Here is a 24,820-nt window from a genome sequence, read left to right as displayed (position 1 = left end):
TACATTTTTTATATACATTTTTGCATATACATTTTTCATTGCTTATATCGCTTGTATAGCCTTATTTGCTTTTGTTTGCTTTTGTATTCTATATTATGTACATAGTTTTTATTATACTGTTAGGAACATGTTCCTGCCATTTGTATCAAGTGAGAAAAATTAACCAATAGAGGGGAAAAAAAAGGAGCTATATTTATTAAATGTACGATATGTAAATGTATAAATATAATTTTTCTACTGCTTCTCCTTTTTTAACTCTATAAATCATATTTTTTTTCCTATCAAGCATATATATTTTAAGTGCCCCACTTAGAATTCAAAATCACCAACCAAAACAGAAAAGTTGGTTTGTGATTTGGGTACTTTTTGGCTCAGAGTTCGACTGATCATCTGATCAGCCCAAATTCTGATGAATTGCAGTTTGGACTAAAATACATCTCCAAGTCTTGCAACCCAACTTTGTTCCAAGTTTGAGAGCAGTGCCAATTAACTAAATAGCATGTGTAACTCCTAGTATGCCCAACTCTTAATAATACCCCAAAATATACAGGAACTTCAGGTATTTGTCTACCATAGTATTCCCCTATGAAATTACATAACTCCACTGCTCAAACACTAAACAATAAAAAATCACTGTTTAGTAGATATAGCCATAATGCAACATGAATGCATTTAATAGTGCATTTTTTTCATTGAGGGTATATCTGAAAACCTCTTGCAAAACCTTCAATTCCATTGTCTTAAACCTTTGCAAACCCTCCTCTTCTAACCCCACTAATACTTACTGTGGCTATCCAATCATAAACTTCTCAATTAAGCTTAATGAGAAGTCTTTGCAAGGCAAGTGGTCTGGGCAAAGGCACTGTGCTAACCAAACAAGGAAGTAACGTGACTTGTTGTCTGCTTGAATGTAATGGGGGTCTGAGGAGGTTAATTTATAAAAATGTAAATTTCTATTGAAACTTGCACATTTTGCAAAATGAAAAAAGAGGGCACTATCTTTACACATAAAGCTTTTCAGCAAGCTGTAGTGCTGGAGTCTGGAATATGTAAGCCTTTAAGCCAATTAAATTGATAAGCATTTTAATTTTTGCACTGAAACTAGTCAATTAAATGTATTCATCTTTACAGCATCTTTTTTCCCATGTAATACATTATTTAAGAGGTTTTTCTTTTTAAGGTTGTCTATTTTAGTTGACAGATAATGAAGATATATATGCTTTAGAGACTGTGCTTAAATTTTTTAACAGAGCAGAGTATGGCACCCACTCTTGATTACCACATATATTTGGGTGTTGCGGGCACGTTAATCTATATTTACATATGTAGTGAATGCCATTTTAAATAATCCAGGATGATAATGTGTAGCAAGTGCAATCTCTAAAATATTTTTATAGTGGGCTCATATTCTTGGGGGAATACTTTGCTCTTTGTTGTTTGCTTTTTCTTCAGGCAGGTAAATTCTTAGCCCAAATGTAAGTAAATTAACCAGCTTGCATGTTCCATATGATTAATAGGGGGGTCCACTTGACCTTCACACCTTTATAATAAACATCCCATCTGATAGCCCACAAGTTGGGGGAAAAGTAAGGTGTCCACAAATCTCCGTATCATGATATTTTTATGAATTATGTAAAAAAGGTCTTTTTAAATGTATCCTTCTTTAAGGTCATCTAGGGCAACTGATCTGATATTTAAAAGTAGAACAGACCTGGCCCTCGTTTTTATTTGAATCAATGTCTGGTCTTTTTAAGATAACCGACATGCCAAACATTTGTTTTAATACATTTTTAACCTGACAAATTTAACTATTACTAGAATTCACTGTGAGTTGGTTAAAGCAATCTCTATGTTAGAAAATAGACTAATTGGAAATGTTTTTTCTTTTTAAATTCTTTATTTTTATTGCGCAGGTGAGTACAGTATCAATGACAGACGCCACAACAGCGTACATATGCAAATTAAACAGGCTTAACAGTGGCAACGATAAGAGCGCAATTTTTATTTTTTTGTTTATGGATACAGGCTTAGTTTAAAGTTTAAGGATGAGCTTACAACATTCACAGGTACAGGCAAATAAGCTAAGTGCCACAAGATTGAAATGTGTAGTGTTTTACGCTAGCTTATAATTCATGCTTAAGGCAGGCGAGTGCTTATATCCGGTTATACATCCTAGCCCTATCGTGTTTACCGAGCGTGCTAGTTGTCACATTATGTTTAGACAAATCCTAGTCCTTCCAGCCTCAATTTTGTTTATAGATGTGATGTTATTATCAGTATAATCAATATTGGTAAGTAGTACTATAGGTGTAAACAGGCTATTGCATCTAGATCATCTAACAACAAACAAGTCAGGTCTTATGGGGTCGCCTCAGGACGGTGGGTGTTGATAACATTAAGGCCTTTCACGATAAAGCAGGGGACCAGGTCTAATTAATTATAGTTGTGGTTAATGATAGCTTCAGTCATGCGTGTTTTTTTCCACCCCAGGCTAACCACCCAGCCGCCAGACGAAAGTCAGTGGTGTCATTCCGTGGGATTTGCCTGTACAGTATAGGGGCGGCAGAGGGACGGGAGCCAGGGTACTGCCTGTGAGACACAGTCCAGGCAAGTGGCATGGTGACATTCCCCTCGTGGTGTACTTGCGATTTTTAGTCCTATGCCTGCTTCTGGTGGGAGCCAGGACCCTGCAGCCATGTTGATTGTCGCGTCGGGACTTGTAGCCTCGGGCTGTCGGTCCGCATGTGTTGGCATCCGCTTGCTACTCTGAGAGGCTCATCTAACAGGGCTTCGTTGATGGGGGGACTCCCTCTGCGAACACGCTTGGGTTATCTGGACTGATAGGTCCCTTGTGCCGACCCTGGCCGGTTGTGTGTGCTGCGGCAGCCTGTTTCAGGTTGCTCTTCCACAGTGCGGCTGGACCCGGGCTGGGTCTCAGCGGGTACTTGCCGGCCCATACCGGCTGTCTGTTATTGTGGGCTGTCTGTTGTCTGTTATTGTCTGTATTGTTATTGTGCTGCCTTCTGGTGTTGGGCCTGCTATGTCGCCGCCTGGTGTTCTGGCGTGTCTGCCCTCAGTTGGACCCAGGGTGGGGACCAGGATCACCCCCGTCGGCCCAGAGGGGGGGGGAAGGGGACGGACCCCCCTAGCCTTATGCTTTGTTCAGACCACTGGTGCAGGATAGCAGGGTGGTGGCCGTCCACTCCACTCACTGCATGAGCACTCCCCATCGCAGGAGACGGAGAGCGTCCCACCAAGGGACTAGAAACTTGCAGCAAGCCTCTCCTCAGAACCAGGGTGACTTCTCACGCAGGGCCGCTGTTTCCAGTCGTTTGATAGATATATGATTAGTTTTCTTTTGATAAAACTGGGAAAAATAGCAGGAGCCGTTCTGATGTGCGACCTGCCAGCATGGTGGTCCAGCCCCGCCCCGAAATGGTTTCATAGTAAACATTAATTTCTTGTCTTTTACTGCTATTAATCCATAAGAAGGTGATAATAACTATTTAAGCAATGTCCTAATTGTCCAACTAAATTGGGTGTATTCCTTCTTAACTGTGAAATAGAATGCCCATTTTTACTTGAGAAAACAAACTCTTACACCACATGCATTGATCAGCCACAATATAAAAAACACTAATAGGTGAAGAGAATAACAGTGATTATATTGTTACAGTGGCACTTATCAAGGGGTGATATATAGTAGACAACAAGTAAATAGCCAGTGTTTTAATTTTATGTGTTGAAGCAGGTAAAATGGGCAAGTGAAAAGCTCTGAATGACTTTTACAAAGTCCAAAGAGTGATGGATAGACAAAGAAAAAGCAATATGTATATATATGATACCTCAAATTGTATTACAGTGGTATTCAGATATACTTATCTGATATAGTCAAGACAGTCTCTCAAAGTCGTGGCCCAGTTCCTGACCTTTTACAATATATATATAGACACAGAGGGAAATGAGAATCGGCTGTACATAATCTAAAACAGGAACAGAAAAAGATACATAGTGTGATACAGCAAAATAAATAATAATGCGCTGATATAATAATGCACTCACAAGATCAAAGTGAATAATGCACCAGAAAGGTGCCTGCCCCGATAAACTTGGGCGGCTGAACGCCTCCACTCTCCACTGGAACTCCAAGCGGACAAAAGTATGGAATGAGACTCCAATATAGGTAGGGTAAAATAAATATGCAGATTTATTATAGAAAAAAGGCTATATGTATTAGCCACATTAAATAAGATAAAACAAAAAGGAGGTCCTACGCGTTTCGTTCCTATAAAAAGGAACTTCCTCAGGGACCAAAACCAAGTAATATGACAATTAAAAGTAGTCAATACAAAAATGCATACAATATTATCCCCCCCAATGAGTCTCAATAAATAGGGCTGGACCCTTAGTTCATAGGTGGATCCGGTGGGAGTTACCCTTGATTCCATGATCACATTCAGTTGTGGAGTATCCAGCGATCCAATTCAGGTGTGGAGTAGGTGTTCCAATGGTCGTAGTAGAAATCCGTTAGCACTTCCGCGTTCCACTGTCCTGTGCGTTCCAGCTCAAAAGTGAAAAACAATTGTATATATTGCCACCTAGAGGTCGCCCAGAATATAGCGATTCTGATGTTAATCAGAAGTGAAACAAGAACATATTATAACAAACGATCTCCTAACAAAAAAGAAGATTAATTACAAATCTAAATAATCAGACTCATAAAACACAAAATACATGAACCAAATGATTACTTCCCTAATACCTTATTACTATGTTTAAATACATGACGATCTCAATAAACCCTTTATTATTAAAATATTTTAATATGGAAATAGATGTACTCCATGTATATCATTGGTATTATAGGCTCTTTAACCCCTTAAGGACACATGACATGTGTGACATGTCATGATTCCCTTTTATTCCAGAAGTTTGGTCCTTAAGGGGTTAAAGGACCACTCTAGTGCCAGGAAAACATACTCGTTTTCCTGGCACTAGAGTGCTCTGAGGGTGCCCCCACCCTCAGGGACCCCCTCCCGCCCGGCTCTGGAAAGGGGAAAGTGTTTAAAACGTACCTTTTTCCAGCGGTGGGCGGGGAGCTCTCCTCCTCCGATCCTCCTCTTCTCCTCCCCGTCGGCTGAATGCGCACGCGCGGCAAGAGCTGCGCGCGCATTCAGCCGGTCACATAGGAAAGCATTCATAATGCTTTCCTATGGACGCTTGCGTGCTCTCACTGTGATTTTCACAGTGAGAATCACGCAAGCGCCTCTAGCGGCTGTCAATGAGACAGCCACTAGAGGAAATAGGGGAAGGCTTAACCCATTCACAAGCATAGCAGTTTCTCCTAAACTGCTATGTTTATGAAAAAATGGGTTAACCCTAGAAGGACCTGGCACCCAGACCACTTCATTAAGCTGAAGTGGTCTGGGTGCCTAGAGTGGTCCTTTAATGTGATTTTTAATGTTTAGCTAAATAAACCTGATAAGTGGGTTGTCTTACAGTTCAAACAGTAATATTAAATGTGTACTCCAAAATGTTTAATAATAATCAGTGATGCCAAATTGATAGGCAGCCATCAATCACGTGGGGTGCTGTTCATATTCAGTGTTTCTCTATTTAAAGATTTATTTAAAGAATTATCTATATTCAAACCTTAATATGAATAATATTTCTTCATTAGTTTTGTGTGTGAATTAATATATTTACATTTATTCTCTGATCCTGTATGTTCACGTGTTTCATATATTATGAATGAATTAATCATATCATCTGAAAATGTATAGATATCCCATGTTTGGAAGGCAACAAACAAGATAACTTGTAAATTGCAAAAACCTCCAAAAAACAATTATTGATGAAAAATATCGTATACAAATGTATAAAAAATTATTAAAAAATTATTATACAAAATTATAAAAAGGAGAAAGAGAAGGAAGATAGAAGAAAATCCCTCCTACAAAGGCACTGCTGTGGGACAAGAGGAAGACCTAATCAAGGAAACACATGAGATCTATATCATGGTTAAGTCCCTTTGGATGAAGAGTCTGGAGTTTATGAATCCAGAATGTTTCGCGTTGTGGTAATTTCTTGAGTCTATCTCCTCCCCTCCAATAGGGTAATACTCTTTCAATTCCCACACACTTAAAGTTAGAAAAAGAGAACAAGGGACAAGCATTACAATGGGTGGGCACAGAATAGGTCTCGAGCTTCTTTTTTATATTATTGAGATGTTCCATAAACCGTATCTTTAAGACCCTTTTGGTGCGTCCCACATACTGTTTTCCACACGGACACTGCAGTAAATAGACGACAAAGTCCATGTGGCAACCAATGTCCAACTTGATACTAAACCTTTCTCCTGTACTGTAACTAAAGAAAGAATTTGTTCTAAATACAAGACTGGTAGTGCATGCTTTACATGTGTTGCATCCTCTAAAGGATCCTGATGTATTAGAAACATTTTAATTGGTGGATTTTAGAGCGTAACTGGGGGCTAGCATGTTTTTAACATTTTTGTTCTTTTTGTAAATAACTTTAGGTTGTTGTGATAATTTTATCCCCAAAACTGGGTCCTGTAGCAGAATTGGCCAGTGATGTTGTAAGCATTTTTTTATTCTATTGTGATCAGTGTTAAATTGTGTTAAGAAGGCTGATGTAAAATTTTTGTTAGAAGTTTCAATCTGAGGTTTTTCCCTCAATAATTGGTTTCTATTGACCTGTTTGACTAACCGGATCTCTCTTTCCAAAGTGAACTTTTTGCAGCCTTTCTCTATTAATTTATTCTTAACGTGTGTGGATTGGATGTTAAAATCCTGGCTGTCGGAGCAATTATGCCTTAAGCGTGTAAATTGGCTTTTTGCTATGCCCCTCAGCCAGGGTTTGTGATGACAGCTACGTTGGTGAACAAACCCATTCCCATCAGTAGGTTTGAAAAAACACTTGGTTCTGATCTCTCCTCTGTCAAGGAACAGGGTGAGATCCAAAAAGTTGATTTCATCCTTATTCCAGACGGGGGAGAGTACCAAGTTATAAGAATTTGAATTGAGAAAATTAACAAATTCTTGAAACAAAGAAAAAGAACCTTTCCAAATAATGATAATATCATCTATGTACTGCCGCCAGAGCACCAGGTTCTCCCTCGAGTCATGACCAGACCATACATATAGATCCTCCCAACATCTCATATAGGTATTGGCATAACTAGGGGCGAACCTGGTGCCCATGGCGGTCCCTGTGGTCTGTAAATAACATTCACCATTAAATAAAAATAAAATAAAAAAATAATTGTGTTTTAAAATAAAATTAACTGCAGTCAAAAGAAATTGTTGAAGATTTGCTGCTAAGTTTGTGTCTTTTGTCATGAAATGGTTTAATGCTTCCACCCCCAGTTCATGGTTAATAACCGTGTAGAGAGAGGTTACATCTAACGTAGCCCAACTATACTCAGTACGCCACTCAATGGATTCCAATTCTTGCAAAAAAGATTTAGTGTCCTTAATGTAGGACAAAGTTGTTTGAGCATATTTTTGCAAGAAAGAGTCCGCAAATGCTGACAGATTTGCAGTGAGTGAACTTACACCGCTGATAATTGGGCATCCATGGGGGTTGGGTAATCTCTTGTGCGTTTTGGGAAGAAAATAAAAAATAGGAATAACAGGATTTTTCTGAAATAAAAAATCTAAATTCTTTTGTGATATAACATCATTGTTCTTGGCCTCTTCTAAAAGGTTTTTAAGCTTTTGGTTAAATTGTAAAGTGGGGTCACTATTAAGGGTGATATACGTTTCTTTATCTCCCAGAATGTTGGAGGATTCCTCCAAATAGTAAGCGGTAGTCATGAGGACAACCCCCCTTGTCAGCCTCTTTGATGACAATGTCATCTCTTTCCATTAATTTCTTTAAAAACACTATTTTCCCTTTGTGTAAGATTATAGTCGCGTGTTTTATGTTTCGTCGTAAGAGTGTGAAACTCCTTTTCAACCATACGTTCGAATGTCTCTAAAAAGGGTCCTTTACTTTGAACAGGAAAGAAATGTGACTTGGGTTTGAACTTATGGTGGATTGTGCTTCTATCGTTTGTACCAACATCAGTGCCTGAATAGGAAGGATTTAACAAAAAATGTCTTTTGATCGTCATAGAACGTATATATTTTTTGAGGTCAATGTATAGATTAAAGTCATTAGCAATCTGATTAGGAGCGAATTTCATTCCTTTAGAGAGTAAATTAATCTCCTCCTTAGACAATGGAACATCTGTCAAATTAAAAATGCCTTTCTCTCTTTCTTTTTGTCTAAGGTTACAGGGTTTGTGGGGAATCCCACCTAGTCCTCCATTCTCACCCTTTTTGAGGGGGTATCTTGTTGTAGAGCAGAGAACCTGTTGGGATGTTCCCAAATGTCCGCCCTGGGCTGAAAATAGTTCATAATGTTTTTTTCTTTGGGACCTTTTAAGCGTCCCTGAAAATGTTGTTCCCTTTCATTAGGTTGTGAGTGATTACCCCAATGGTTTGTATAGTTTCTAGTGTTCTGAGTGCAAGATTTTACAACCTCATTTCTTTCTGGAGATATTCTCCCAGAGAGTTGTTGTGAAGGTTTCTCCTTAGGAGATGTTCTAAACCTTTGATTGGTTGTTCCCTGATGGCGGGGATGAGGGTCTCTAGAACCAGTACGTTCTCCTATTGGTGTTCTGGACCTTCCCCTATTATTGGGGACTCTGGATCTGATACCTCTATTTGAAATGAAACATGTTTTTTTCCGAGATAATCTGTTTAAAGTGGAAAAAATTTTAGATTTTTTTATATCTCTAATATATTTTTTAATCTATTAAATTGTTTAACTTTTTTTTTTTAAATACACTCTTGATAGAGTTTTCCTTTAACCATTTTCAACCTCTTGGACTCTGCAGATCTTTATATATAAGTGTATCAGTTTAAATATGATAATTTATATTATATATTCATATTTATATTCTTTATTCTCTTTTCTACTCAACTGGGTCTCACAACAATGTGAAACAGAATACGTTTGATAAAATAATCAAAAATGTTTATTTACAAAGTACACAAGAATCCCTGTCTATTTAAACAATATGCTATTTCTAGTGACTTGTGTCTGCTTCTGACTGTCTTAAGTCCAAAGCTTAGGATTTCCTGGGCATGGTAGCATTAACCAGCCTGAGAACGCTATTGTGAAAGAGATGCCATGTTTAATGATAACTTTCAGCTTTTCTGCATCACTGATTGCCACAAGTCTTCAGTCCTTGTCATAAAATAAGAACAAGAAGCGATAAGATAGTTTAGAAAGGAAAGCAGCTTTAGTCAGCAAATAATCCTGAGCTCGGTGAAATTTCTGACATAAAAATTGGTTTCTTTAAAAAAAGCTATGTCTAAAACTACTACACATTTCTAACACCCTTTAATCTTTTGTGTTTTCAACAAAACAAATGTGAAAGTTTGACTTCATCTTATGCTTACATAAAAAGTATACCATATAATTTGTGATTTTAGCATTTTATTGAAGGCTGATGTGTATTGACTTTTTTAAAACTTTCTTTTGTCTTAAGAACTGTAATAGCACTCCTTTAGCATGGCATACGCTAAAGCAGTAAGAAATGTTAATGTATTCAGCATTTGTATGTATAATTGGAAAGAAAAAGGGGAAACAAATCACGTAAAATGTAACAGTGAAATAAATGAGAGAACTTTGGCTCATGTCTCATGAGAATTAGGCTATTACAAATGACCTTTCTTGACAAAATGAACAACATTAAAAGTGATTTGGGGACATAGGTCACATTTAAAATTAAATCACATACCTTTATTTTACCCATTTCTAAGCACAGCTTTTTATTTGTAACAAAAAAAAAACAACAACAACAATAAATCACATTTTAAATTTTAATTGAGGTTTTCTTTATAAGCATCTAAATTAAGAAGAAAAATACCATGCCATTATGTTATATTTTTAAGTGGGTCAACTACCACAATTATCAGTTTACTCAAGCCTATATGCTGACAATGCAAAATAAAATTTTAGGATAAAAGCAAGAACACAAGGCTTTTTGTTTAAAGGGCAATTGTCATTTCCTAGTATTTTTCATATCATGTTAAATTGTCTTTTTTATTCACAAAATATTCATTTGTGAAACACTGAAATTAAATTGTAATGTAGTCAGTGCTTCCAAGTGTAGAGTGTTTCCATCTTAACACCCTTTCAATCATTGTTATTTATTTAGTTTTCTGCACCTGGCAAGTATTTATCCAATTGCTTTTTAAAAATCTGTATAGACTTTTCTTAAACCACCTCTTCAGGCAGAGTATTTCACATCCTTATTGTTCATACTGTAAAAAACATTTCCTTTGCGTTAGACTAGATATTCTTTCTTCCTGTCTAAATGTGTGACCTCTTGTCCAATATATAGTTCTATTTATGAATAGATTTTCAGACAATGGTTTGTATTGGCCCTGAATATATTTGTATAATAAACAAAATAGAAGGGGAGTCAGGAGCAGAGTTAGGCTAAATAGGTAGAGTGTCCTAAGGAGTGGGAAATATCTCACAGGGACTCACAGAAGTAATAAGGCATAGGTGAGTCACTCCAGAGAAAGAATAAAAGGAAAAAAATAAATAAAAATAAATGTGAATAATTAAAACTTGACTTTTAATATCTGTCCTTAAAAATGAAGTGGGCAAACCAATATACAAAAGTATATACATACACGAAGTCTGCTTAGTTAAGTGCTAAGTCTATTTACAGAAGCTCCAATGTAATACAGTGTGCACTGCCTGTGGTCATCGTGGGGAGCTTCAGCACTAACATAAATTACCAGACAAGCTACAGTAGAGGCAATTGTATAACTGTAATGTTATTGGAGCATCTGGACTCAGAGGAAAACAGCAGAGTCACAGCAAACTGCAAGAGAATGAGAAATCTCTGAAGTGAGATGGTCATAGGTCTGCACCGTGTGAGATAGAGTCTAAGGAAAGGTTTGGAGTGGTGTGAGTGGCAGTGGAGTGCAATGCAGGTACTGGTATTGAATACAAACTGTGTCAGCTTGACTATTATCACAGTGTATATAACTGGTATCGGGAGAAGTAGATAGCTATTTTATAAAGGCTTGTATCGTTTGCTCTAATCCCTGTATGTCCTAATAGATAGAAAAAATAAACAGTAGAGTACAAAAACATAAAGTATTATTATTATTATTATTATTATTATTATTATTATAAAGTTATTCATATAGCACCATCAAATTCCGCAGCGCTTTACAATGGGTGGACAAACAGACATGTAGTTGTAACCAGACAAGTAGGACACACAGGAACAGCAGAGTTGAGGGCCCTTCTCAATGAGCTTACAAAAAGGTAAGGATAGTATAAGCCTAGTGACAGTTGCAGAAGAGGAATCAGTCGGGAGCTATTAACAGTTTAATTGATACGCTTTTATGAAGAAGTGGGTTTTTAATGATTTTTTGAAGGAGTGGAGACTGCGTGAGCATCTAACGGAGGAGGGAAGCGAGTTCCACAGGAACGGTGCAGCCCTCGAGAAATCTTGAAGGCGAGCATCAGAGGTGGGAGTACGGACAGAAGATAGATGTAAGTCTTCAGCAGATCACAAGGGCCTAGACGGGACATACTTGTGTATAAGGGAGGGTAGATAGGTGGGTGCAGCAGTATGTAACGATTTGAAAACAAGAACCAGAATTTTAAATTGAGCTCTTTATTTTATAGGAAGCCAATGTAGGGACTGACAGATGGGTGAGGCATGGGAGGTGCGGGCAAACAGGAAGATGAGATGAGTGTTAACAGCTGTACGTTGTTTGTTACAAGCTGTAACGGCTTGACTTTTTTCACTATGTATCCAAGTGCAGGTAATGGTCTTAGTGGGATGAATAGCTATTAAATCTCGGCTATATCGAACCTCTTGAATCCTTATACGACCTAATGGATGTAATAAATTGACAGTAGGGTGCGCAAGAGGTAGATGTGGCAGCAGTACCCTATTGGATATAAGCTGTATCATCTTAACTTATACCACTGTGTTTTCAAATGAATAGAATAGCTGAGGATACTAGGGTGAGTGGAAATCGGGTAGAGATTTTCTACCATTGATTCAGCGTAAGAGTATCTTGCTATGCTGACAAATCCCTATAAACTTGTGCCTTCAAGGGCACCCCCTTAAAGTCAAAGCCTGAAATTGTCCTGCAATAAACCTGGCTAAGGTAGTAACACCTCCCACCACAACTAGCTAGATCGAGTTGAAGTGGAATTCCTGACACACGCTACAAAAGCCCAAAAGCTCGATAAGCTGCTTCTAGTATTGCAGTGTAAATAACGAGCTGGTAAAATAGATTGCTAAAGATAGTGTTAAAATAACGTAGTCACTCTTAGTGCAGTGACTGTGTAGATTGCGCCAGTATAGGGATGTCACGAACAAAAAATTTTCAGTTCGCGAACGTCGAACGCGAACTTCCGCAAATGTTCACAAACGGGCGAACCAGGCGAACCGCCATAGACTTCAATAGGCATAGTGATGGAAAAGTTGTTTCAAGGGGACTAACACCTGGACTGTGGCATGCCGGAGGGGGATCCATGGCAAAACTCCCATGGAAAATTACATAGTTGATGCAGAGGTTTTAATCCATAAAGGGCATAAATCACCTAACATTCCTAAATTGTTTGGAATAACGTGCTTTAAAACATCAGGTATGATGTTGTATCGATCAGGTAGTGTAAGGGTTATGCCTGCTTCCCAGTGACAGACCAAACTCCACGTTTAACGCACCGCAAACAACCGCAAACAGTCCATTTGCACAACCGGAAAACTCCCCATTTGCACAAGGTTGGATACCAAGCTAGCCATGTCCTGTTCCTTGTCCTCACTGATGTCATTGAAGGTCTCTTCCTCCACCCAGCCACGTACAACACCAAGGGTCCCTGAAAGGTGACAACAAGCCCCATGTATTTTTTTTTTTTTAAATGTACACTACTGTTACACCAGATATGAGTTGCACTGGTGTGACACTGTGCCCTGGCAGGCCCTGAAACGCACACGTGTGAAGGAAACTGACTGCTATTATTTCACAGTCAAATTTTAGTTTTTTTTTTTTTTTTATGTACACTACTGTTACACCAGATATGAGTTGCACTAGTGTGACACTGTGCCCTGGCAGGCCCTGAAACGCACTCGTGTGAAGAAAACTGACTGCTATTAAATTACAGTCAAAAAAGTTTTTTTTTTTTTTTATATGCAAGCTATTGTGACATCAGATATGAGTGGTGGCACTGGGCAAGTGGGCACAGTATATGCTGTGAGCCTGACACACACGCTGGCAGGCAGGCAACTGTAATTAGATTACACAGAAAAAAAAAAAAGCAGACTGATGTTCTAGCCCTAGGGCTTTTTGGGGTGCTGTCCTTACAGCAGAGATCAGACTGTAGTGGACACTGAATACACTAGCCTAGCTATCGATTTCCCTATTAAATCAGCACCAGCCACACTGTCCCTCCTCTCACTAAGAATGCAGCTTCCGGGGGGCGGGGCCTAACTGTCATGGAGTAAAGATGCACTTTGTGTGAGCTCCCTCAATATCTCACTTTAAGCAGCTATCAACAAGCGAATTTCACCCCAGAAGGGGATGACCCAGCAATGTTGCTCCTACCTGACCGACCCGACATGCTTAATAGCGGTCAGCAACTCGACAGAGTCTTACTTACCTCCGCGTGGCAAGTGTGGCCTGGTGCTCACCGGGTGGGAGAGGCGGCCGATCTCCCGATCCTGGGATGCCCAGGAGCAGCTACTTCCCGGCAGGAGCTCCGTTACCCCCCCCTCGGACCAGTGGGGGTTATCCCAGTCCACCCCTGAGAGGTTGTCTGGAGCTAATGGACGCACAGAGCACAGCCGCCCAGGCTGACATACTCATCTGCGACTCTCCCAATATGGCGGCAGCCGCGTGTCCTCCTAGTACCAGCAAAGCATGGCAGGATATTGAGTCTAAACTGGACAGACTCTTTAATTAATTTTGGAAGCAAATAACAAGCAGGAAGCCCCAACAAGCTCCACCACAGCCCTAACAAGCTCCACCACAGCTAAGCGAAGCAGTCCCCACTAAAATCCACCAACGCAAAAGGCGTCGAAGATGGAACCGGAGGCACAAACAGAAATACAGAGCCTGCCCCACGTCAAGCACTCGCCTCCACCTTAAGTCACCACAATCCCACACCGGACGTGAAGCACCACCGGGACAGATCCGACCACCCGACAAAACAAGCTTCCACCACCTCAAGCCGCGAACCCGGCATTCAGCCAGAGACTTGCCTTTGTTGTTCCAGGTATCAGGGACACCCAGGGTCTGCAACTGGCGCCCAAAAGGGATCGGATGAGCACAAGCAGTAAACAGCAGCCTGCCAAGCATGTCCCAGTATAGCCGATCCTCCACACCATGCCTTTGATCACATGAACTGCTCTCTGCACTTTAACTAATCGTAAAGTAGCAAGCGTTTAAACATGTCATTATTTCACCTCCTAAAGAGTTTATTGTCGTAGTTCCTTACATGCCTTTACCTTAACCGTTCATGTATTATGTTATTCACTAGTCTCATCTCATGGGGCGACTCACACTTGATTTATAACTAGTGGTGGAGCTGCTGATATAAATACACAGTTGATAACGTGCAACAGAGGCGGCTCTAGACTTTATGAGGCCTTAGGCGAAACTCAAACATGAGGCCCCACTAACAAAAAAGTGTCACATATACATATTGATGCACAGTTTACCTGTGTATGTGCCTGAGAGTGTGTCTGACAGAGAGTATCCTTGTGTGTGAGAATGTATGTCTCTGTGAGCATGTTTGCGTTTTTGTCTGAGACTGAAGTGTGTTGTGTGTATGGTGGGTGATGGTGTGAGGGGGGTGATGGTGAGAGGGAAAGGGGGTATGGTGAGAGGGAGAGCGGGGTGATGGTGAGAGTGAGCAGGGGTGATGTGAGAAGGAGGGGGGTGATGTGAGAAGGAGGGGGGTTGATGTGAGAGTGAGGGGGGTTGATGTGAGAGTGAGGGAGGTTGATGTGAGAGTGAGGGGGGGTGATGTGAGAGTGAGGGGAGGTGATGTGAGAGTGAGGGGAGGTGATGTGAGAGTGAGGGGTGATGTGAGAGTGAGGGGGGGCAATGCGATGTGAGAAGGAGGGGGTGATGTGAGAAGGAGGGGGGTTGATGGTGAGGGTGGTGAGGGGGTGAGGCTGAGGGGGGTGAGGCCGAGGGTGGGGAAGGGTGAGGCTGAGGGGGTGGGGGGTGATGCTGAGGATTGGTGAGGGGGTGGTGCTGCAGGTGGTTGGGGTGGGGGGGTGATGCTGAGGGTGGTGAGGATGGTGAGGGTGGTTATGCTGAGGGTGGTGAGGGAGGGTGATGCTGAGGGTGGTGAGGGAGGGTGATGCTGAGGGTGGTGAGGGAGGGTGATGCTAAGGGTGGTGGGGTGGTGAGGCCGAGGGTGGTGGGGGTGGTGAGGCTGAGGGTGGTGGGGGTTGGTGAGGCTGAGGGTGGTGAGGGGGTTAGGCTGAGGGTGGTGGGGAGGGTGGTGAGACTGACGGTATTGGGGAGGGTGGGGAGGGTGGGGAGGCTGAGGGTGGTGGGGGTGGTGAGGCTGAGGGTTGTAGGGGGTGCTGAGGCTGAGGGTGGTGGGGTGCTGAGGGTGGTGGGGTGGTGGGGAGGGTGATGAGGCTGAGGGTGGTGGGGAGGGTGGCTGAAGGTGGTGGGGAGGGTGGTGAGGCTGAAGGTGGTAGGGAGGCTGAGGGTGGTGAGGCTGAGGGTGGTGGGGAGGGTGGTGATGCTGAGGGTGGTAGGGAGGCTGAGGGTGGTGGGGAGGGTGGTGAGGCTGAGGGTGGTAGGGAGGGTGATGAGGCTGAGGGTGGTGGGGAGGATGGTGAGGCTGGCTGAGTGTGGTCTGGAGGGTGATTAGGCTGAGGGTGGTGGGGAGGGAGGTAGGGAGGCTGAGTGTGGTAGAGCCTACCTTTCGTCCCTGGTGGTCCAGTGGGCTCCCTGGTGGTCCGGTGGCCACTGCTCCCGGTCTGCAGCTCCGCAGAGCTGCAGACCATGTAATATCGCGAGACCATCATAGCGTTGCCGTGGTAACCCGTGGCAACGCTCTGATTGGCCGGTTTTCGCGAGACACATAGTCTGCAGCTCTGCTCACTGCGGAGCTGCAGACCGGTGTCTGCGGTTGCTGGCCGGGCAGCCAGGAGGGGCCTCGCACCCGGCGGCATACCGGGGAAGCCGCCGGGCCCCCTCCTGGTGTCAGGTCCTCGGTCAGTGACCGAGGACCTGACACAGTCTGCCCACAGGCGGCTTAGGTGGCCGCGAGGCCCCAGGCAGCGCGAGGCCTTAGGCGGCCACCTAAACCGCCTAATTAGAGAGCCGCCTCTGACGTACAAGCTACACCCTAAACATGACAGCCATCTTTCACAACAATGTACTGCTATATACTCATACCCTCAGTGCAACTAGCCATGATATACGCACGTTCAGCCTAGCATGCTCAAATATAACACACTTCTGTCTAAAAAAAAAATAATAATAAAAAAAAAGAATGCAGCTTCAGAATTAATCTAAATTGTATGCTGTCTAGGAGGTGGAGGGGTCTGGGAGGGAGGGTCTGCTACTGATTGGCTGGAATGTGTCTGCTGACTGTGAGGTACAGGGTCAAAGTTTACTCAATGATGACGAATAGGGGGCGGACCGAACATCGCATATGTTCGCCATCCGTGGCGAACGCGAACAAGCTATGTTCGCCGGGAACTATTCGCCAGCGAGCCATTCGGGACATCACTATGCCAGTATGTTCCCCTGACACGAGTTTCACCTCACTGGTTCATCAGAGGGGATCCGGTCTGGTGATAAAGCCCAGTTTAAAAATGTTCGGGAACGCTCTCATTGGTGGATTTGAAACGTTTTTGACCAATGGGAGTGTTTTGTGGGAGGGGAGTTGGTAAGAGTGAATTAACTCAGAATTGCAGGGTTGAACTAGAAAAATGAAAATAGAATTAACTAAAAATAAAAATAAAGATACTCTAATAGTCACACAGTTGGCACAATCAAAGGTACTCTACTGAAGAAGTTGAGCATCAAACTAAAGTAGGGTTCCTAATCTCTGGTATTCATGGTAGTGGCAGTGATGATTCTGGTGATAATATTGCTAATTTCCCCACCACTGCAGACATAGCACTGTTGCCTCTGGTGTGGGAGCTACCCATCTATGAGCTAGAGGAATTACAAGAAGATAGTATGGAGATGACAGACAGATGCCCACTATTTCCTCTGGTAGATAATGTGCACTTGCTTCTTGCATCTTCTCCATCTTGTCAAAGTCCATCTCTATTTGCTTTAGAATAGCTTCATCCAATGAAGACAGTTGTGGCAGCGGCTGTGTCTACTACAATAGGCAGAAGCAGCTAATCCACTGCTCATAGTACCATCGCTACTACCAAACCTCACCATCACCAGTCCCACCACCATTAATATTTCTATCAGAATGAATCAACCTAGTGCTAGTGTACAGGCTTTTGTTGCAACAGCTTCCATAGCCCACAATGAAAGTCAACTCCCCTCATCAGCACCAGCTGGCAAACAATGCAAAGGATTGAGGCTAATACATGAGTCACCATTAGGCAGAGAAGTTGATGGTGAGGATAATGCCAGCAATCAACAGACAGATTGGACAGAAATAGTCAGCCCCCTCATCATGTAATAATAATTTTTTTTAAATAGAAAAGTTTTTAAAAAAAGTTCCGCTTTTCTAGCTATACGTGACAGTGCCACTTACACTTTGATTCAATGCTTTAAAATCATTAAACTGATTTGTGATTAATTGATTGATTGTTTCAGAAAGATAATGACTCTTTGATGTGCAGTATGTGACAGTTTACTACACAAGTCAACTTTGCCTGTAGCAAGTGTGACAGATCTTCATTTTTTTTAGCTCTTTGTAGAAAAAAGATATCCTAAAATATAGTTTATTTTTTTGCCATCATTTTGTTCCTGTCATTGTGGGACTTGACCTGTACATTGACTTTGGTGAACTTGATGTAGACCTATATATCTTGTGAGTGCAATTTGAATAAAAGTGTTCATTTTAAAGTATTTTCTGCCCTATGTTCGTGTCTCTCTTTCCTTCCATTACATGTGTTAACATGGGAAAAGAGAATAAAATAAGGCTTTTATCCTTAAAGATATTGTGATGAGCCTGATAGCAATTTAATTCTTGTGAGTGCAATATATTCTCCTTTGCCATTTGGAGCCTAAAATATTATTCTATTGCGTTCTCCTTTTTTCAATTTTAGATTGTATTTTGATGGTGTTGGTGGTAATAGTTGTTGTAATGTTTTCAAATGCCTTTCACTGTAGTGGTTTGGCTATGCCCTGGCTGACGGAATCTTCAAATTTTACTAGACCTGTAACCACCACAAACACAGTTGGGAGAAGCTGTTTTTTTTACCACACTGAAGGATGGTCACTCACACTATAGACTGGAAGTTTGGGAAAGCTTTATTTTTTACCAGGGAGGAAGGGGTGAAGGGGGTCATCAACTGCCCAGTGTCCACTGACTTTATTCTTTCATTTAAAAAAAAAATATATCTCTATTTGTATTTCACATTAAATTACTTCTGCTGCTGCTTCTCATTTTATTTTATTTTTTTAAAGTCTTTCATGTTCTTGGGTGGTGTTGCCCTGCCTGTCTTTCTTTGTCTTAGGAATAAGCATAACCACCTAGCAAAACTAGTGGGTATGTGGCAGCCTCCCAGAGAAATATTTTGCCGTGCTAAAAACACTTGTGCTGTGCTCCTGCACAGCATCAGAGTTTTAGCCAATCAAGTGATCAGGACATCCATGCAGCTCACGGCAGCCCTGATCACCTCAGATTTTAAAATCGGGATTCTGCAGATAGCTAACTCATCCAGAGACAAAGAACCCCCTAATGTAGGATATAAATCAATGTACACAGTAAATATATTAAAGGAAAAGAGCACCACTGTCAGTGTAAAGGGGGTAACAATGATTTCTTTACTCAACCAAACATAAACTTACTCCTATGAAAGGGTTATGTCAACAGAGTGGAAAGGCAATATAATAAAGTAACAATAAATAAGAAACATTTCTGAAGTACTGACAGGTAATAGTAACATATGAAATTTTAACAAAACAATCTTTGATCATCAAGGTGAAAGAACAAATAGTCTCTGTGAGAAATATTAGTATAATATAACTCATAATCAAAGCACTCTGGAAGACGTTTCTTAACCTCCAGAACTATTAGGAGGGTCCTTGGCTTGATGATCCTGTCTGGGTAGCCGGATGTAATCTGTAAAGATAAACAGAATAAATATTAATATCTAATCGAAAAAGAAAACAAACACACAAGGCAAAACCACCTAGCAAAGCTAGTGGGTTGAATAGCACGCACCTGGTGGTGGTCCTAAGGAACTGTAAACATTCAACTTCAGATGGTCTCCAGTTAAACTTAACGAAAGTCTTACTGGAAGACCATCTTGCAGCTTTAAGGATACTAGGAAGAGAAAGGCCTCTCACTGCAGCTTTTGAAACTGAAGCCCCTCTGATAGAATGACCCTTAAAAACTGTGACATCAATACCCGCTGCAGACATAGCGGACAGTATCCAACCCCTGATTGTGTTAACCTTAGCTGGTTCGAAAAGGTTTTCTGGAAGTGATAAGTAATTGTGTAAAGTCTTGAAAAACAATAAAAAAGGCTGCGCCACAATCAGTAATAAAAAGTCCAGTTAAAAGGCAAAAGTCCAAATATATTATCCTTACAAATGGTCTTTAGTGATGAGGTCTTCTACTATTGCAGTGGATCCACTTTATATGAAAGATAAAAAGAGAGAAGGACAACCAATGGTGCAGTATGTAAAATTCAAATATAGACGTAAAGGAGTAATAATATAAAACTCACATTTGCCAGAGCTAATAACCAGCTCTGGGGTGAAGCGCATACAGCGGTTTAATCCCCGCTTGTGGGATATAAATGGATTCCTCTCTGTCACTGTTGTCCAATTCTCGGATAAAAAGAGACAACCAATAGTGCTCACTGTATGGTAATATTGATAAAAGAATAAAAGAATGTACTTACAAGAAAAGAGCAGACCAACTGCTCTGTGATGACAGCGTGGGTGGATTTATCCCCACCTAAGGATTTCTTTAGGTACAGGAAACTTCCAAAGATGTATTTCAGAGGTTTTACATAAAACCAATAAAAGGTGAATAAGATAATACTAAAAAGCCAGGGTAAAATAGATTATGTGTCTATAAAAAAATTGTCTGTTTTAAGTAAAGGTCTTAAATTTGCCCCTACCTCTTCTTTTAACTCATTCCAAGCTTTTCTTGACGTTAATAAATTTGTTAGAAAAGCCACACTTAAAAGATTCTTTATAAACAAAAATAATGAAGAACTCATCCTATCTATCCCACCCCCCTCTCCAAAGATAGAGAACACTTCCTTTATAAATACACATCTTAGAGAAAAATCTAAGTTTTACCCATCTCATTTTAAATCGGCTCCTCTTGCCCTATTTGAGAAACTTGTCCAAAAAGATTTCGAAAAAATCAAATATAAAAAATATGATTCCCAAAACCTCACAAATGCTGAAAGACAGGCAATCAAAGAACTTCAAAAAGATAGGGATATTGTCATCAAACCAGCCGATAAAGGTGGTGGAGTGGTTATTCAGTCTAGTAAAATGTATATAGATGAAGCTCATAGGCAATTAAAAGACAAAAATGTATATGAACAACTTTTATCTGATCCTACTAAAAATATACAAATTATTTTATCCACTTTTTTAAATAAAGGTTCTAATTTAAATATTTTAAACAAACATGAATATATTTTTTTAAATAAAAAATTCCCGATCACCCCTGTCATTTATTTCCTACCCAAAATTCACAAAAATGAGCAACATCCTCCAGGTAGACCAATCGTCTCTGGGATAGGCTCACTTTTATGTAACCTATCCCAATATATTGATACCCTCCTTCATCCCTCGGTTAAACTTATGCCATCTTATTTAAAAGACTCCATGTCGCTTTTAAAATGTTTAAACGATTTTACCTGGAAAACCAATTTTATATTAGTCACATGTGATGTCCAGTCTCTCTATACCATTATACCCCACGATATCGGCTGCCAAGCTATAAAATAAATTTTAACTAAAGAAGCTAGGATCCCAGACATCCAAATTGATTTTATAATAGAAGGTATTAAGATTATTTTAAATAATAATTACTTTTGGTTTTTAGACTCATTTTATCTGCAAATGAGAGGTACTACCATGGGGACTAGGTTTGCCCCCAGCTACGCCAATTTGTTTATGGCGGACTGGGAAAACGAAGCAATTTGGGGAAATCACACATGGCGGGCAAACCTAGTCTCTTACTTCAGATATATAGATGACCTGTTTTTTATTTGGGATGGACCAGAAAACCACCTTATTGATTTTATTAATCATTTAAATACTAATAATAGGGGTATTATTCTCACTCACGAATACAGTAAGGAATCTATAAATGTTTTAGATCTTAACATTTTTATCAATAAGGGACTACTTCATACAAAAACCTTTTTTAAACAAGTATGTGTAAACACAGCTATAGATAGATCCAGTTGCCATTATAAGCCCTGGCTTGAGAGTGCTCCAAAGAGTCAATTTTTGCGCCTCCGAAGAAATTGTTCCGAACTCATAGATTTTAACGAACAAGCAGAGGTTTTAAAAAATAAATTCATGGAAAAAAAGTACTTAGAACCCGATCTAAACACCACAATTAGTATAGTTAAACAAAAAGAACGAAAAGAACTTCTGATGTACAAAAATAAAGAAAACAACAAATCAATTTCACTTCCAGTTATTTTTAATTTTAATAATAAAAGTAATGATGTTAAAAAAAATAATAAGAAAACATTGGCATATACTCAAACATGATGAGATACTTAACCATATCATACCCACTCACCCACAAATTGTTTTTAGAGGAGCACCTAATTTTAAATCTATCTTAACCACAAATTTTACTAAAAAATCATCTTCCAAAAATCTATCTTTTTTCCCCCAAACGAAAGGTTTTTATAGATGCAAACAATGCATTGTATGTAAAACTACAGATCATTCTAACCCATCTAAAGTTATAAATTTCATGTCAAATAGGACTAAAGAAGTGTATAATATATATGATTTTATATGCTGTAATACGAAAAATGTTATTTATCTGCTCGAGTGCCCATGTGGCCTCCAATATGTGGGGATGACCACTAGGTGCTTAAAAATAAGACTGAGCGAACATTGCAGAAATATTAAAAATGGATACTTGAACCATACAGTATCCAAACATTTTATTATGCATAATAGAGATCCCCGTCTATTAAAATGTATTGGTATAACAAAATGTTCTATCCCTTGGCGTGGAGGTGACATAAAAAAGATGCTTGGAAAAACGGAGATGGAATGGGTGTATAAACTCCAGACTCTTATACCCCATGGTTTGAATGCAGATTTTGATCTGCACAACTTTTTATAAAATTTGATGCCTGCACCTTTAAATATATGTTTGTATGGTTATTTAATATATATGCATTTTACACTGGTATTTTATTATTTTTATTATTATATTGTCTTATCCATTTATTTATTTATTTATTTATTATATGTTTAAGATTAGTGATGTACCGAACTGTCCGCCGGCGAACAGTTCCTGGCGAAATTAGCGTGTTCGCGTTCGCCGCGGCGGGCGGACACATGCGCAGTTCGATCCGCCCCCTATTCGTCATCATTGGGCAAACTTTGACCCTGTGCCTCTCGGTCAGCAGACACATTCCAGTCAATCAGCAGCACTCCCTCCCTTCCACACCCTCCAACCTCCCTCCCAGCATCCATTTTCGATTCATTCGGAAGATGCATGTTTAGTGAGAGGAGGGAAAGTTTAGCTGCTGCTGATTAGATAGGGAAATTGATAGCTAGGCTAGGGTATTCAGTGTCCACTACAATCCTGAAGGACTCATCTGATCTCTGCTGTAAGGACAGCACCCCAAAAAGCCCTTTTTAGGGCTATAACATCAGGCTGCTTTTTTTTTCCTGTGTAATGTAATTGCAGGTGCCTGCCTGCCAGCTTCTGTGTGAGGTTCACATTGGATACTGTGCCTATTTGCCCAGTGCCACCACTCATATCTGTTTTAACAATAGGTTAAGCTTTACATTTAAAATAATTTTTTTTTTTTCACTGTAATAGAAGAGCAGTTGCCTGCCTGCCAGCTTCTGTGTGAGGTTGGATGCCTTGCCCATTTGCACAGTCAGTGCCACCACTCATATCTGTTTTAACAATTGGTTAAGCTTTAGATTTAAAATAAATACATTTTTTCACTGTAATAGAAGAGCAGTTGCCTGCCTGCCAGCTTCTGTGTGAGGTTGGATGCCTTGCCCATTTGCACAGTCAGTGCCACCACTCATATCTGTTTTAACAATTGGTTAAGCTTTAGATTTTAAATAAATCCTTTTTTTCACTGTAATAGAAGAGCAGTTGCCTGCCTGCCAGCTTCTGTGTGAGGTTGGATGCCTTGCCCATTTGCACAGTCAGTGCCACCACTCATATCTGTTTTAACAATTGGTTAAGCTTTAGATTTAAAATAAATAATTTGTTTTCACTGTAATAGAAGAGCAGTTGCCTGCCTGCCAGCTTCTGTGTGAGGTTTACATTGGATACTGTGCCCACTAGCCCAGTGCCACGACTCATATCTGTTTTAACAATTGGTTAAGCTTTAGATTTAAAATAAATATTTTTTTTTCACTGTAATAGAAGAGCAGTTGCCTGCCTGCCAGCTTCTGTGTCAGGTTGGATGCCTTGCCCATTTGCACAGTCAGTGCCACCACTCATATCTGTTTTAACAATAGCTTAAGCTTTAGATTTTAAAGAAATCATTTTTTTTCACTGTAATAGAAGAGCAGTTAGTTGTCTGCAAGCATCTGTGTTTCAGGCCTACTTCAGCGTGTGCTCTGCAGACCTGTGCCAGCGTGCTTTGACAGTTGCCACTCATATCTGGTGTCTCTTTAGCGTGCTTTTACAAAGAAAAAAGGTTTCCAGTGTAAGCTAATAGCAGACAGTCAGTGTCCTTCAAGCGGCTCTGTCAGGCCTTCCTTCAGCGTGTGCCCTGCACAACCCTGCCAGCGTGCTTTGTCTGCAAGCGTCTGTGTTTAGTTGTCTGCAAGCGTCTGTGTTTCAGGCCTACTTCAGCATGTGCTCTGCAGACCTGTGCCAGCGTGCTTTGACAGTTGCCACTCATATCTTGTGTCTCTATAGCGTGCTTTTACAACCAAAATTTTGTTTCCACTGTAATAGAAGAGCAGTTGCCTGCCTGCCAGCTTCTGTGTGAGGTTCACATTGGATACTGTGCCCACTAGCCCAGTGCCACCACTCATATCTGTTTTAACAATTGGTTAAGCTTTAGATTTAAAATAAATATTTTTTTTTCACTGTAATAGAAGAGCAGTTAGTTGTCTGCAAGCGTCTGTGTTTCAGGCCTACTTCAGCGTGTGCTCTGCAGACCTGTGCCAGCGTGCTTTGACAGTTGCCACTCATATCTTGTGTCTCTATAGCGTGCTTTTACAACCAAAATTTTGTTTCCACTGTAATAGAAGAGCAGTTGCCTGCCTGCCAGCTTCTGTGTGAGGTTCACATTGGATACTGTGCCTACTTGCCCAGTGCCACCACTCATATCTGTTTTAACAATTGGTTAAGCTTTACATTTAAAATAAATAATTTGTTTTCACTGTAA

This window comes from Pelobates fuscus, chromosome 6 (assembly GCF_036172605.1).
Source record: "Pelobates fuscus isolate aPelFus1 chromosome 6, aPelFus1.pri, whole genome shotgun sequence".
Lineage (NCBI taxonomy): Eukaryota > Metazoa > Chordata > Amphibia > Anura > Pelobatidae > Pelobates > Pelobates fuscus.
Note: the sequence above shows the minus strand (reverse complement) of the source record.